Genomic DNA, 14,041 nt, shown 5'->3' with positions numbered 1-14,041 from the left:
TTAGATTATGTTAGGATTTTGGTAGCCGCCTTCTTGTTGGTTTTCCCTCAATGGAGATGACATCGTCTGCAATAAGTGATTCGCGGCCTTTCGTTCGGCAATGAGATCTTCTTCTCGGCGTCAATGGTGGTGTTGAACAATTACAATTTTCTAGGTATGGGCCTTCAGATCTCGCTTCGCCATATCGATTTTGGATCTTTTGTCGTTGTTGCCGCGTGGAGGACTATGCACGCAGTTTTTGTCCCAGCTGCTACGTCCTCGACAATGGCGATTCGCACTCCCGGCTCTCAATCGACGACAACAAAGCTAGTCGGTTGTTATTCCCTGACATACTCGTGTTGGTACTTTTGCCGATGTTGAATAACTGCTTTAATGGTTGTGTGCATGCACGGATTCTTTGCATTGCGGGTCAAAAAATTATGGGAGAATTTTCGTCGGTATTTACGGGTCTATGGTTCGTTATCTATCTTTGGCTGCATTCAGAAGAGTACAAGATTGTGTTCTGGAATAAGAAAGAATTTGAAGACCTCAAAAATTTGTTACTACTATCTTTTAGACTTTATTTTGTAATCGTTGGAGTCAGTTCATGTATTTCTACCATGTACTATTTGTTACTATGAATATATGTGGTATTGATTGTCAAAAAAAAATGCACAGAGCGGTTTAAAAATCCAGTATCCAAACAAAAGGATTACAGAAAGAAACAAAAGAAAAAAAGCCAACTAGTCAGCAGCTCCATTAGCTTCTATCCTACGGCTATGCAGCCATCCATGTTGGGAAATAAACACCTTCGCCGTATTCTCCAACCATATAGACACCTCCATAAATAGGTTTCGGTCCTCGAACCGTTGAAGCGGCGACCATGAACGGAGCATAGCTGTACACCTATAGATAATCTGCATAATATAATAATTTTTTTCATTAAAAAATCTTGTCATTTCTACACAGCCAAAGCGACCATACAACTGCAACCGCTCCCACTCTGATAATCGTCTTATACTTGGAATTCACCCCCATTTAGCCAATTGCCAAAAAGGTACATGGTAAAACCTATCTGAATGATTGACCATATAGATCTAGCAACCCACCTGTCCTTCAACTCCGCACATCAGCTTGGAAAAGAGCCAGAGAAGTTTATAGGGGCGAGAGACCCTTTACAGGAGTCGAAACCCAAGAAGAGATACGTGCCTACCATTCCATCCTAGCCGGTCGACGGACCAAGCTGGAGGATGAACGTAAAAGGATTGAAGAAGAGAACAAGAAGATGGAGGAAGAGAAAAAAAAAAGGCACTCGGTAAGCGCAGGAGCTAAAATATTGTTTCCCGTTACATCATTTCTAAAATGTATATTTCTTTTCGAAATGGGAGAATAAACCCTAGACACCGTTGATTCTTGTAGCAGCGAACGGGCACTTTGCTAGTATATAGCGATGATGCTGGGTTATCATCTTTCTTAAAAGACAAAATTCTGAAACTGGTTTTATCCATATATAGAACGAAGATTTGTGAACTTTGAGCTTATAATTTTGCTAAAAGCTCTCTAACCTTACAAACAGGGCGGCATGTATGGCTCGGTCATTAATTGCGCACAAACATTAGAAGAAAGAAAACCCTGCAGATGGACTGATTCTCATAAAAGAACAAAGAACCTGCAGATGGACTACTATACAACAGTCTGCAGCTGGCCTGAGAGTGAGCGTTCTTATAGTACCGCATCTACAGCTAGAGAGGATAAGGCAGCTGGAGCCTGGAGGGGATACTGATCGTACATGTAGTAACTAATTCAAAGTGTTTCAGTTCAAAGGGATTATGTCCCTATACAATTTGGCCATTAGCCGCCGGCCAGATTTACCATCTGGTCGGTCCAAAACAAATAGAAGAGAAAACCTTCCGGCGAGCCGATCGAGGAACCATTTGGCATATATTTTCATGCGACGACGCAGTTTACTGTAACTCTTCCCGTTGTGTTGCATCGAATCCAACAAAAGAAAAGATTACCAAGTTGCAGAGTTAACAGTCTTATGCTTCATCAGTAGTATATAACAAGCAACAGCAAGGCAAGTGAATACCGTTTCGGAGCACGTAATTCAGAACTAGCTAGCTAGTGAACATGGAGGTGGAGGCCCCGTGTGGTGGTGGCAGCGCCGGCGAGAGCAGGTGGTCGTTGGGATCGTCGCTTGCTGTTAGGAACGTGCAAGATCTCGTGTCGTCCTCCGCCGCCGAGGAGCTCACACCCGATATGATCCAACGGTACATCCAGCCAGACATCGACGCGCACGCTGTTCTCGCCGAGCACTCTGAGGAGGTTCCGGTCATCGACCTCGGCAAGCTCATGAACGCTGAGACTGTGGAAGACGAGACGGCCAAGCTCAAGCTTGCCTGCGAGGAGTGGGGCTTCTTTCAGGTGCGCTCACTCAACTCGTGCTATATATCTTCTAAATTCGTACATCGCCGCCTTTTCTTTCAAGAAAAATATTGTACTACCCTCCTTTTCTTACCCGTTTCTTTTTAGAAAGGTGTTCGTTTCTTGGCAAGTTTATCTTTGACTATCTTTAAAAAAATGTTTTTAGAAAATATTGCTAACACTTACAAAGCCAAATCTTATTTAATATTACTTCAAGACTAATATAGCTCATAAGGCCAGTTTTAAGTCAGATCTTACTACGGTAAAAAAAACTAATGTTAAGTTAAAATTTTAAGTTTGACCAAATTTATAAAATAAAAACTATTATTTATAACTATACCTCGGCATAGTTCGGGCTGGGCTGGGCCGGGCCGGGCCTAACAAAGCCCAACGCAAAAACCCAGGCCCAGCCCAACCGTCGGGCCTAGAATTTCGGCCCAAGCCTGGCCCATCACAACAAATATCCATCGGGCTTCGGGCCTAGGGTCGGGCCTCACCTTATTTGGCACATTTCACAAGCCCAGCCCGACCCAGCGCAACCATCTGGCCTAAATCTTTGGCCTAGGCCCGGCCCACAGGCATGCCCGGGCTAGCCCAAGCCCAGGTTTCGGGCCGGGCCGACCGGGCCGGGCTTCCCATGGCCAGGTATATTTATAACTAGCACAGTCGCCCTCGCCTTCCGAGGGCTTTACTTGTCCATTTTGACAAGGCATAAATAATTTTGTGAGTTTCTACTTAGTTGTTTTGGCCACTAACATGGTCTTTAACATGTAAAAAGATTGGCCACTATTTTGTATTATAATATATAAATATATAAAAATTATGAAGATTGAAAGATTCTAGAGGTACTTTTCGAGGCTATAGAATAAAATACTATTATTTATAATATCAAATTAATAGTACTAGAACTATCAGGAAATATGATTTTAGAGTAATATATTCATTCCATATTAAAGATGTAGATATTGCTTACTAGAAATCTTATAAAATTTGGACATATATGTTTAACTTTAGAAAAAAGTTAGTGATTTGTATATCCATACACGGGGGAGTAGTGGATTACCCAGATGTAGTAATGTTTTGTCAACATGTCAAGTTTTGTATTTAGAAGACAAAGAAATATAGATCGAAGTGTGTTTTGACATTATCTATTCCTCTACCTCCTAGACGTTGATTCTACTTTTGCAAGGATTTAATATTTGAAATTTACATGTTTTTTAGAATATCATCTCCACATTTTATTTTCTTATGGAGAAACTTGTTCTGAAAATTTAAAATACTATATGGTTTATATGGTTAAATATTATCGTTTTTATGTACTAAATTTAAAACACCCACACCCATGCGTGGGTGTACAAAAGTATTTCCGTTTATCGTTTCCATAGCCCAAACATTATTGAGTCTCAATCTCCAAAACTTTATATCACATCTGCTCCTCAAAAAATGAATATACTTATCTCTATAAGTACCTTAGCGAGACTAGGCCAGTAGATCTTGAGGTTGACAAAGTTACTACAGGGCGTCTCCTCACCATCACAGAAAAAAATATCGTGTTAAATCCTGGAAAAGTCGAAGTAAATGTAATATCCATGCGAAGTGTAAGAATTAAGCCTGGTGGGCTAGTTCCACCGCAAGAAACCTAACCAACTAAGACGCATTCAGTTCACTCAATATATTTTATTTTACTAAGCTAATATGATATATCGTAAGAGTGTTTTCAAATAGATACTTTACTGGATAACAAAACTCAGTCTATCTACGGTACGTACAACGCAGGTGCTCTTATCTCTGTGCAAAACGCTCTTATCTCTTTGTTGCTTTAGCAGTTTTTTAGTATTCTTCCCTTCATTGTCCAGACTAGAGTGAAAATTTGACCAGATTGATTTGTATCGACTAACCTTGAAATTCACAACTTCGTTTCCGGGAGCCTAAACAAGGGAGAACTGTTTTAGTCATGGTTGAGGCATTACTAAAAGTCCACAATAAATTTCGTCACTTTACAACAGCGTTTTGCAAAGCATGCACGACTACTTTTCCAACTTGTTTATTTGCAGGTTTTGAATCATGGAGTACCAGATGAGGTCATCGTGGGCATAAAGCAGAACATTCACAAGTTCTTCGAGCTTCCCCTCGATGTGAAGAATGGTTACGCACAGCGTCCAGGAGATTTGCAAGGCTATGGACAAGCCTTTGTTTTCTCCGATGATCAAAAGCTTGACTGGGCTGATATGTTTGGGCTCTTCACCCAGCCGACTCAGGCCCGTGATATGAGTTACTGGCCGAGTGAACCTCGTACATTCAGGTTAGAGTCTATAGTTTGTGTGTTTTTGTATTTTTATTTGCACAATGAAAGCTAAGAACGGTCACTCCATCTCTATGGATGGTATATTTCACAGAAGAAAAATAGACATGATCCATAGAATTTCTTAATCACTAATCTCTTTTATTCTACTATAACAACTTCCATTGATAAAACTTAAATATTGAAGAATTTCCTAAACTAAAGAATTTAAGACAGTGTAAACAGATATTAGTTTCCCCCAGGCGAAAAACATACTAGATTGAACCTGGTAGTATTTCCAACACAAATAATTAAAAACTAATATTTTTAAAGGTTGATGGTATGCCCAACAAAGAATGGGACTCTCAAAAACAAATACTGATATTTAAACACACAAGGAATACTTAATATTTACTTCATACAAACAAAGGGCCAGTAGGGTTAAAAACACCTAATTTTTTCAGTGCATACCTACATGTAACATTAACACATATATTATTATTTCTATGATCCCAGGAATTCCATTGAAGAATACACTTCTGAATTGATGAAACTTTCTCACTCAATTGTCACCTTCATTGCCAAAACACTAGATTTTGATCCAGAGTTGATGGCAGACAAAAATGTGGGACAATTTCTGAGGATGAACTACTACCCTCCATGCATGTCAACTCCTGGAAAGGTTTTGGGTTTCTCACCACATTCTGATGCATCTTTTATAACTATCCTGTTAGAAGTTAATTCCGTTCAAGGGCTACAAATCAGACGGCGTGGTGCATGGATCCCAGTGAAACCACATGGTGATGCATTATTGGTGAATGTGGGTGACTTTCTTGAGGTATTAATTTTATGTATTTGTAAATACAAGTTAAGTTTATAATATAGATATAATCGCAAATTTGAGAAAGGTGGTGGATTGAAGCTAGATGCTATAGAATAAGTGTTGAAAATAACTTTATATATATACTGATCTATCACAAGTGCCTCATTGACAACAAAAAATACAATTTGTGGATTCCTATGGGTGTCCTATAGCTATTTTGATGGTCTTGGTTGAAAACCAGCTATTTCATAGAGCTCCACCCGAGCGATAGTTGAGGGGTGTAGAAGAGATTATTTTCTAACAACATAATAAGAAAAACAAATACATCTCAAACTATTTTTATCTAATTTCTTTTAATTATTTGTTCACAGATCATGACGAATGGGAAGTACAAGAGCATTGAGCATAGGGTCACAATAAATGCCCATAAGGAACGGCTGTCCATATCAGCGTTTCATGTGCCAAAGTATGATGGGATAGTTTCACCAGTTTTGGGTAATACAGAAGAGAAAGTGTTATACAAGACAACGATAGTAGAGGAGTATGCAAGACTTTATTTGTCAAGTAAGCGAGATGGAAAGAGGACCCTGGATCATGCAATGCTGTCCTAAATATTAGGCTTGTTTACTATCCAATGTTCGGTCTAGATAAACATTCATAACTAAATTTATTTTTGAGTGAAATTTATGTATTTATCATTGCACTAGTGGAGAAGTGGCCTTTGGACCCAAGCAAATGACCCACTGCTGAACCAAACCGGGTCCAATGCCCCCATTGGACCCGGTTCGTTTCTGCCCAGGACGACCCCACCCGCTGGCGCCTGTCCTGTAGCGGCCTTTGGACCCGGTTTGTATGACAAACCGGGTCCAAAGGTCCACCCGCAGGGCGCGCCAGGCCGTGTCAGCCTGGGGAACCCTTTAGTCCCGGTTTGTATGACAAACCGGGTCCAAAGGCCCCCTCTGGCTATATAACCTTGCCCCTGCCCAAGTGTGAGCCACACTTAGCCATTTTTTCACTATCTTCACAAGAGGGTGTATTGCTCTCCTCTCTTCTTCACATGCACAAGAGGTGTTTGATGAAATGCTTAAGAGGATTTGCCACTTGAGTTTACACAAATCAAGCCACACTTAACTTGCTTTTTTCTTCTTCATCGAGGTTAACAACTTTATCCTTTTCATCCGCAATTGATAAAATGCATGTGTATATATACATCGTGATGTTCCGTAATGGTTTTGATCAGCTTAATTATATCATGCGGATGAATCGGCAATGGATGTACATTGACCGACGGTTTGACGAGTTCATCGCGGGCCTGGATAATTTTATGGCCGTGGCGGAGGCAAACAAACATGGTGGCTTCATGTATTGTCCATGTGTGGACTGCAAGAATACCGTAAATTACGCTCGCTCGAGTCTCATTCACAGCCACCTTCTGCGATCCGGTTTCATGCCCAGTTACTATTGTTGGACCAAGCACGGAGAAATAGGGGTTATGATGGAAGACAATGACGAAGAGGAAGAGGATGATGACGGTTATCCCAATTTCCCTGAATACGATGATACTGCAGAAGGCAATGAAGACAATGAAGTAGAAGATCAAGAGGCACCGGATGAGCCTGCCGATGATGATCTTGGCCGGGCCATTGCCGATGCAAGGAGAGAATGTGAAACTGAAAAGGAAAGGTTGGCCTTCGACAAGATGATAGAAGATCACAACAAATTGTTATACCCAACTTGCGAAGATGGCCATAAAAAGCTAGGCAGACACCTGGAATTATTGCAATGGAAGGCGGAGAACGGTGTCACCGACTCGGGATTTGGAAAGTTGCTGACAATAATTAAGAGGAAGCTTCCAAGGGGTAACGAATTGCCCGCTCGATACGTACGAAGCGAAGAAGATTGTCCGCCCTCTAGGATTAGATGTGCAAAAGATACATGCATGCATTAATGACCGCATCCTCTACCGCGATGAGTACGAGAATTTGGATGCATGTCCGGTGTGCACCTGTACATTGCGGTATAAGATCGGACGAGATGACCCCTGGTGATGTTGAGGGCGAGCGCCCCGAGAAGAGGGTTCTCGCCAAGGTTATGTGGTATGCTCCTATAATACCACGGCTGAAACGCTTGTTCGTAAATAAAGAGCATGCTAGGTTGTTGCGATGGCACAAAGAAGACCGTAAGAAAGACGTGATGTTGAGGCACCTCGCTGATGGCTCCCAATGGAGAAAAATCGATAGAGAGTTCCCAAACTTTGCACAGGATGCAAGGAACTTACGGTTTGGTCTCAGTACGTATGGCATGAATCCTTTTGGAGAGCAGTAGCTGCAGCCATAGCACCCGGCTCGTGACTCTTTGTATATATAACCTTCCTCCTTGGTTGTGCATGAAGCGGAAGTTCATTATGATGCCGGTGCTCATACAAGGCCCGAAGCAACCCGGGAACGACATTGATGTGTACCGAAGCCATTAGTCGAAGAACTTCTACAGCTGTGGTCCCTAGCAGGTGTACGTGTGTGGGACGAGCACAAGCGGGAGGAATTTGACCTAAGAGCGATGCTTTTCGTAACCATCAATGACTGGCCTGCTCTTGGTAACATTTCGGGACGATCAAACAAGGGATACAATGCATGCACACACTTGTTTACATGAGCTCGAAGGTGATTATTTGGAAAAAGGTCGGAAGGTCGTGTACCTAGGGCATCGTCGATTTCTTAGGCTTACCCATCCCGTAAGAAAGAAAGGCAAGCATTACAACGGTGAGGCTGATCACCGGAGGAAGCCTCCCCATCGTGATGGTGTTGATATATTTGGTATGGTCAAGGATCTAGATGTAATATTTGGAAAGGGTCCCGGCGGACGGTCCGTTCCGAATGACGATGCCGGACACGCGCCCATGTGGAAGAAGAAATCTATATTTTGGGATCTACCCTATTGGGAAGTCTTAGAGGTCCGCTCTTCAATCGATGTGATGCACGTGACGAAGAATCTTTGCGTGAACCTCGCTAGGCTTTCCGGGTGTGTACGGGAAGACAAAAGATACACCGTAAGCACGGGAGGACCAACAACGTTGGAAAGACCCCAAAAAGCTGCATGAGAGAGTTAAAGGACGTCATTTATCCAGCTACGCTCTTACAAAAGCGAGAGAAGGAAATATTTTTTGAATGTCTTAGCGGTATCAAGGTCCCGTCCGGCTTCTCCTCCAATATAAAGGGAATAATAAATATGGAGAAGAAAACATTCCGTAACTTGAAGTCTCATGACTGTCACGTGATAATGACACAGCTTGCTTCCGATTGCATTGAGGGGCTTCTACCGGAAAATGTTCGACTGCCCATTGTGAAGCTATGTGCATTCCTCAATGCAATTTCTCGAAGGTAATAAATCCAGAAATTCTACCGAGGTTGCAGTAATGATGTGGTCCAATGTCTCGTTAGTTTTGAGCTGGTGTTCCCACCATCCTTCTTCAATATTATGACACATCTCCTCGTTCACCCGGTCGATGAGATTTCCATTCTCGGTCCCGTGTTTCTACACAATATGTTCCCCTTCGAGAGGTTCATGGGAGTCTTGAAGAAATATGTTCATAACCGTGCTAGGCCGTAAGGAAGCATCTCCAAGGGCTATGGAACGAAGGAGGTCATTGAATTCTCGTGTTGACTTTATTCCCGACCTTAAGCCGATTGGTGTTCCCGAATCGCGGCATGAAGGGAGACTAAGTGGAAAAGGCACGCTAGGAAGGAAATCAATGATATGTAGGGACGGGATTTCTTTGACTCAAGCACACTACACAGTCCTACAAAGTTCCACATTGGTGGCTCCGTATATCGGTGACCACAAGAACTTTCTACGCTCCCAGAACCCGGGGCAGTCGAACGATTGGATTAGACGTGAACACATGTCGACTTTCGGCGGTTGGTTGCAAAAACATCTCCTGAATAACGAACATATTGAAGATCAGTTGTACTTGCTGGCCCAGACACCATCTTCGACTGTAGTGACTTTCCAAGGGTACGAGATAAATGGGAATACATTTTACACGATCGCCCAAGATAAAAAGAGCACCAACCAAAACAGTGGTGTCCGCTTTGATGCAATAATGAATGAAGGCCCAAATGACACATATTATGGTTACATAGAGGATATATGGGAACTTGAGTATGGACCTTCTTTTAAGGTCCCTTTGTTTAGGTGCAAATGGGTCAACAAAACAGGAGGCGGGGTTCGGGTAGACAAGTTGTATGGAATGACAACAGTGGATCTCAACAATCTTGGGTATAGAGACGAACCATTCGTCCTAGCCAAGGATGTGGCCCAGGTTTTCTATGTGAAGGATATGTCTACCAAACCAAGAAAAAGGAAACATAAGGAAACAAATACATCAAACGATGAGCCAAAGCGCCACATAGTTCTTTTCGGAAAAAGAAACATCGTGGGAGTGGAGGACAAGACAGTACATGTCGGAAGATTATAATCAGTTTGATGAAATTCCACCCTTCGCAGTGAACATTGATCCAAGCATCAAGTTAAATGATGAAGATGCTCCATGGTTACGGCCGAAGAAGATTAATTAAATGATGAAGATGCTCCATCATCAAGTTAATTGAAGAATGTTCATGGCACAAATGAGTATCTCAACATGGCAATCAATTTCCCATTTATTTTTGTGTAATCATGTAACTGTATGTAAGATATTAAAAGTGGAGATGCGCCACGGGAGATTTCCCAACCCTTTCCCCAACACTGTTAGATGAGATGTAGTCGTTCAGTGGCTTGGCAAGGCGTATCGATGCTCTACATGCTTTATCTCATCGAGCAGTGCGTCCACCCATGCGTTCTTATCCTGCCGACATCTTTAGTCTCGGTTGTACCCACCAGCCGGGACTAAAGGTTACCCACACGTCCTTATCCCACCGACAGTTTTGTTAGATGACACAAAAAAGGATCTTTAGTCCCGGTTGTACCCACCAGCCGGGACTAAAGGTTACCCACACGTCCTTATCCCACCGACAGCTTTTTGGCGCCACTGCGTTCCCGCCTATTTTTCTTCCCGCGCTTTCCACCGCTTCCCGCCTCCGTCCTCCCGCCATTTTTTCACTATATATATGTTGGCTTGGCCTCCATTTACATATCACATCTAGACTCATATCTCGCAAACCTCATCACCAGGTCACATGGCTTCCATCGTATCTCTAACCCTCCGGGAGGCGGAGGCGCTTTGCGCGTCGAACTACCCCTGCCCGCCGGGCTACCGCGTCCCTACCGGCTGGTTGCCGAGCGTCGGAGGGGTACCGGTCCCTCCTGTCCCTCTAGGTGTGGCGCGCGAGATGGCCATCACGAACCACTACTACTTCGAGCTCACGCCGGAGCAGGCGGAGGAATCCCCGTGGCATCCCGACTACAGCCCGACTTGGGAGAGCTTCTTCATCAATCGGCGTGAGAGGGCGCTCGCCGAGCACGAGGAGGGCGGCCCGCCTCCTTCGAACTTCAACGAGGCCGGCCGTCGGCTGTGGTGGCGCGACCGAACTCTCCAGGGCGTCATGGCCCACCGTGGCCCCCGCCCTGCGCTACCCTCGGTCCCAGCCCACGCGTGCTCTCCCGCCGAGGTTTGACTACCGCGACCCGGATGCCGGCGACGATGATGACGGCGACTACGACGACTACAGTGGCGAGTACTATAGGGCTAGGCACGAGTATGACTGAATGACTCGAACAGTCGAATCTGGCCATGTATCTTAATTAATTTTCAGTTGAGCTAGGCACGAGTACTATAGGGCTAGGCACGAGTACTATCCGGCCATGTATCTTAATTAATTTTCAGTTGAGTTCGTACTTTAATTCCACATGTAATCCGGCGGGAAACTTTTCTCATCATCAGCGTCCGCCACAACGACTTTATTGAAAATACAATAAAATAGATAAACAACTAGTCTAGTCGATCTACTCGTCGTCGGAGGTTGTCTCGGTCCAAATGTCGTCCCACCGAGGGTCGTTGTCGGCGCGTCGTAGCGCGCGCCGCCGGCTCCGGGGTGTTGTACGTGCCGAGGGTGAGCCGGAAGCCACCGGCACGCATCTCGGCGTAGAACCTACCGTTCGGCCGCGCTCGGACGCCACGGAAACCGGACGAGCCGCGACGGCGCGGCGGCATCCCGGCGACGAATGAACGGAGGCGACGGCGACGTGTGGTTCCGCGCGCACGCGGCGCTTTATAGCACAGGGACGCGGCAAGTTTGGCGACAGTGTGGCGCGGGGAAGCGGCGGGGCGTGGCACGTGGAAGCGGCGGCGACAGGTGGCGCGGGGAAGCGGCGGGGCGTGGCACGTGGAAGCGGGATCTACACGGCGCACGGCGGTGGCGGCGGGGCGAGGCACGTGGAAGCGGCGGCGACACGTGGCACGGGGAAGGGACACGTGTGGCGGTGGCGGTGGTGGGCGGTACACGGCGGTGGCCCGTACATGGCGGTGACGGTGGTGGCCAGGCGGTGGCGGTGGCGGTGGTGGGCGTGACACGGCGGTGCCGACGGTGGCCGCACACGGCGGTGGCGGTGGTGGGCAGGCGGTGGCGGCAGTGGCCACTACACGGCGGTGACGGTGGTGGCCGCGCGGTGGCGGTGGCGGTGGTGGGCAGTACACGGCGGTGCCGACGGTGGCCGGTACACGGCGGTGGCGGTGGTGGGCGGTACACGGCGGTGGCCCGTACATGGCGGTGGCGGCGGGGCGAGGCACGTGGAAGCGGCGGCGACACGTGGCACGGGGAAGGGACACGTGTGGCGGTGGCGGTGGTGGGCAGTACACGGCGGTGGCCCGTACATGGCGGTGACGGTGGTGGCCGGCGGTGGCGGTGGCGGTGGTGGGCGATGACACGGCGGTGCCGACGGTGGCCGATACACGGCGGTGGCGGTGGTGGGCGGTGGTGGCGGCGGTGGCCACTACACGGCGGTGACGGTGGTGGCCGGGCGGTGGCGGTGCGGTGGCTTTTTTTCATTTGAAATAAGGCGGGAATGAAATTTTTTAAAAATTGGCCTTTGGACCCGGTTTGTATTACAAACCGGGACTAAAGGCCTTTTTTGCGCGCGCAGCGAAAACGCAGCAAAAAAGACCTTTAGTCCCGGTTTGTTTTACAAACCGGGTCCAAAGGGGGGTCTTTGGGCCCGGTTTGTAAAACGCACCGGGTCCAAAGGGGGGCACTATAATCGTAGCCGCCTTCGTCTCCGCGGAGATCAATCCCGCGGAGACGAAGGCAAACGACGCCGCTGAGGCTGCCGCCGTGCCGCGCCGCCGCCGTTCGCCTCCTCACCGCGCCGCCGCCGTCCGCCTCCTCTCCGCCGGCCGCCACCGCGCCGCCGTCCGCTCTCCTCCACGCCGCGCCGCCCGCCTCCGTCTCCTCCACGCCGCGCCCGCGCCCGCCGCGCCCGCGCGCGCGCCGCCGCCGTCCGCCTCCTCTCCACCGCCGCCCGCCGCGCCGCCGCCGTCCGCCTCCTCTCCACCGCCGCCGCCGTCCGCCTCCTCCACGCCGCGCCGCCCGCCTCCCCTCCGCCGGCCGCCACCGCGCGCCTCCTCCTCGGCAAAGGTGAGCCCGGCCCCCCGGCCACATCCCCTTTTTTTTTTTTTTTTTTTTCATTTGTTAGATTATAGTGTAGTTAGTTTGTTAGAAAAATTAGTGTAGTTAGTTTGTTAGTAAAATTTAGTGAAAAAAAAATAGTGTAGTTAGTGTGTTAGAAAAATTAGTGTAGTTAGTTTGTTAGTAAAATTTAGTGAAAAAAAAATAGTGTAGTTAGTGTGTTAGAAAAATTAGTGTAGTTAATTAGTTTGTTAGTAAAATTAGTTAGAGAAAAGTTAGAAAATTAGTTAGTTAGTGTTAGTAAAATTAGTGTTAGTAAAATTAGTGTTAGTAAAATTAGTTAGAGAAAAGTTAGAAAATTAGTTAGTTAGTGTTAGTAAAATTAGTTAGAAAAAGTTAGTAAAATTAGTTAGGAAAAAGTTAGAAAAGTTAGAAAATAGATTCATTTGTGTCGGCGCCGCCCCCCGCGCGCGCCGACGACTTAGACCGTGGCGGTGCCGAGTCCGTAGCGGTGCCGCTGCGACATAGACTTAGGGTCGCGAAATAGAGAAAGAGCGAGCGAGGAGGAGCGCCGAGTCCGTGGCGGTGCCGGTACTGCCGGCGCCCCTGCCGACGCCCCCAAAACAGGGTCGTGGAGTTTTTTATTTAGCACAATATCATGTTTTTTATTTATATTAGTATACATATATGATTTGTTTTCGTAGCTACGATGCCGCGACAGCGACAGCCGGCGGGCCGTGGTCTGACTCTCACCGAGGAGATGGAGCGAGATGGGGGAGGTCCGGGACCGGGCTCCGCCGGGGTGGCACTCGGGAGGTCTTAGCTTCGGGTCGCGCACCTTGGTGCGGAATCCGGGTCCCGTTGTCGACCCGGATATTCTTTGGTGGAGGTCTTATGGGCCACGGTCGTTTCGGAGGGAGCCGGCCCCGCCGGAGGAGGTAGCTCAGCGCATTGAAGCGGAGGACCGAGCACGTT

The 14,041-nt window shown here is 46.9% G+C and overlaps 1 pseudogene; it reads left to right on the top strand.

The window, feature by feature from the left end:
* Nucleotides 1-2,109: 2,109 nt before the first annotated feature.
* On the top strand, nucleotides 2,110-6,118 carry LOC124670522 (annotated as a pseudogene).
* Nucleotides 6,119-14,041: the final 7,923 nt, after the last annotated feature.

The sequence above is a fragment of the Lolium rigidum genome, chromosome 7 (genome assembly GCF_022539505.1).
Source record: "Lolium rigidum isolate FL_2022 chromosome 7, APGP_CSIRO_Lrig_0.1, whole genome shotgun sequence".
Taxonomy (NCBI): domain Eukaryota; kingdom Viridiplantae; phylum Streptophyta; class Magnoliopsida; order Poales; family Poaceae; genus Lolium; species Lolium rigidum.
This window is presented reverse-complemented; position numbering and strand designations above follow the sequence as displayed.